General features: G+C 36.6%; 1 non-coding gene across 1 annotated transcript; it reads right to left on the bottom strand.

Moving 5' to 3' along the window:
- Positions 1-1,965: 1,965 nt before the first annotated feature.
- On the bottom strand, positions 1,966-2,071 carry LOC112933808 (U6 spliceosomal RNA). Its single transcript, XR_003237747.1, has one exon. It is a non-coding gene; the product is annotated as a U6 spliceosomal RNA (small nuclear RNA).
- Between the last annotated feature and the right edge of the window lie 995 nt (positions 2,072-3,066).

Here is a 3,066-nt window from a genome sequence, read left to right as displayed (position 1 = left end):
TATTTTCATAATGGCCCTTACTGCATATAGGTAGACTGATAGGTCACAGCAGAAATCTGTTAATCTAATTATTTCTTAGCTGCTAGGCCTCAAGGAACTTAAAATATTCAGACTTAGAACAAAATCGGATTCATAAAATCTGCTCTTTTAAAGCCCTTGGATAAACCTTGACTTTTGAAAGACTCTTGGGTTATATGTCTGGACTTCAGATATGGACCTTGGAAAACCAGTCACATCAACATCAATAAAGCAACCACCACAACAAAAAGCCCAGGAAAATACATTATCTTTTTGCTCTTCAAATTTAATTTTTAAAATGCTATTGGTAATTCCCAGTGATAAACTCACAATTCGGCCTTTTGTCTCATTTCTTTATGAGTTTAAATAAGTAGCTACTCAAATTGTGAGGATATTTAGAGCTTCATTTCTGTTTGTAATTCCTACTATTTCACAGGCAGAAGTACAAACCCAGGGTATCTGAGTCGTTTTCAGCTTTTGTGCATGATTTCAGCAGAGAATTTATTTCCTGCAAATGCTATTAGACACCTTTTTATTATTAACATATATACTGACTTTTCCCCCAAGATTTTCAATGTGATGGGTTTTTATTCCCTAAAGTTTGATTCCAACATGGGTGTGACCAAAACTGGTGGAGAGTAAACATATTCTTTTAGTAAAATCCATAGTCATTGTCACATCTGTGCAAAACCATGGCAGCGAAACCCCAAAGCAGACAAAACAGCACTTTTTCTTAAAAAAAAAAAAAAGCCATTCAATATGCAGCTCTGTTTTATTAACTGACTTGTAGAGGTCTGAATATTTCTCCGTGGACCTGGGTCACCTTCTGCACACATTGGGGGCGATTCCTGGTTTCAGATGGTGCTGTTCCCAACTCTCAGTGTGCCAAGATTTGCTTTGAGTCTCAGAGTTTACTCATATTGAAACTCAAGAGATATAAACTGAAATCAAAATGCTGTGTTCAAAGAATTGCCTGAAAGTTGAAACCGCCCAGCCTCCTGCAGCTGCAGCCATTGTGATTCTATGACCAGAGTTTCTGGGAGGCTTACTCTCCATGAGTCATTAACAGAGTAATTGCTCTAAATTTTTATAGGTATATCAACTGGTGATGAGAAAGCATGATTTAATTTTTCTGGCTACTTGCTTATATCTCGGATTTATTTTCTGTGGGGCTTGCTCCAGTACCATCAGTGGAAAAGGATAAAATACAGGAAGGCAGACTCCCAACTCCAGAGTGCGCCTTCTGACTGATGTTTCTGATAGAGAATCTTCCAGTGGACGTAAGAGGAACCAGCTGTGTGGGAGCACATATTGATGACTTGGTTGGCAGCACTCCCCTGCTGAGTGCCAAGCTACAGATGCACTCCCAATCAATTCCCACACAGCTACAGTTCAGTGAACTATTCCGAAAGAAAAGAGCATGGCACTGGGGGCCATAAGATCCAGAAATACCAGAGAGGAGTCCAAAGAGATCAAATCTCTAAATAAAGCAGAGCTACAGTAGACCTCCAGGGACAAAGTGGCCAAAAGTAAGAAAGAAATAAGCTAACCGAAGTGTGTGTGAATATGTTTGTGTATGTAGAATGGATGTGATAAAAACAGACACTGGTTCTTTTCCTTGTCGTGTGTTTGTTAGTACTAAGACAGATAGGGGATTGCCTTATGTACTAGAGACCAGCTCCTGGCTGTTGAATTAAATGAAGTGGAATGAGCAAATAAAGTTCTCTAAAAATTCCCAAATATGGAATAAACTAAAAGTGAAAATATCATGTACATAATATGTATCACATTTTGCTGAATGGTTTTTGAAATAACAGAGCAATTATAGCTTAGAAAATGAGAATATTGGGTGCTGTGTTCTGTGATCCATTTCTATGGCCTCGATACAGTCCTGTGAGAGTCTTCTCTTTTTTCCTTTCCTTGTCTTGTTCTTTCTTTCTCTCTCTTTGTAATATGGAATGCTTCATGAATTTGCATGTCATCCTTCACAGGGGCCATGCTAATCTTCTCTGCATCATTCCAACTTTAGTATATGTGCTGCCAAAGTGAGCCCCATTTCTCTCTTTCTACATGTGTGGTTTATACATGTATATTATGCTTCCATATATGAACATGTAATGTATAAAATTAACTTATTATTAAAACTTCAATATAAAATATTGAATACATATATACCATATACATACACATATATATGTATATATACCATTTATGATCTGATAAATGAGAACTCCTGGAGAATTAAAAAGAAGTCTAGAGAGATTTTAAAATGTAAGAGATTTTATATTTAAAAACTAAGGTAATAAAACATTCATTTTTGAAATATTAAAATAAAAACTGATTTTTCATCTAGTTTGAAATGCTTACATTGTGAAAAGGGACAGAAGCTTCACTTTGAAAATAATGACTTTAAACTCAACATAAAGTAATTTTATTTATTTACTTGTTTTAAGATTTTATTTATTTATTCATGAGAGACACAGAGAGAGGCAGAGACATAGGCAGAGGGAGAAGCAGGCTCCCTGTGGGCAGTATGATGTGGGACTCGATCCCAGGACCCCAGAATCACGACTTGAGCCAAAGGCAGACACTCAACCCTGAGCCACCCAGGTGCTCTGACATAAAGTAATTTAAAAAGCAATTTTCTAGCAGAAAAGTAACCCCCCCCCTTTTTTTTTTTGGTCATTGATCTTTAATTTAATGATCTAAAAATCTGTATTCTATTAAAAATGCCAAATATATTCTTGACGTTTATGTTCTAGCTATGAGATTGGGAAAGAGTAAGTGGCTGATTTAGGTAGAAATGCACAGCAGGCTGACAACGAAGTGGTCCTAATTCCTATAGTGAGCGTCATGCAGTAAAGAATCAAAACCCATGAACAAAAAAGGGTCACAAGAAACGAAAGCAAAAGTGTAGACATCTATTTTTAGTAAGTTTCATAGGATCTGGGAGGGAAGATACGTACAGCGTGAAAATTTCAGAGCTGAAGTTCTAAAAGGAAAATGAGTTGTTGACAATATTGTAAGATCTTTCTTGAAAGTGTCACG

The sequence above is a fragment of the Vulpes vulpes genome, chromosome 4, assembly GCF_048418805.1.
Source record: "Vulpes vulpes isolate BD-2025 chromosome 4, VulVul3, whole genome shotgun sequence".
Classification (NCBI taxonomy): Eukaryota; Metazoa; Chordata; class Mammalia; order Carnivora; family Canidae; genus Vulpes; species Vulpes vulpes.
The sequence above is the reverse complement of the archived record's forward strand: the minus strand, read 5'-3'. Positions and strand labels throughout refer to the sequence as shown.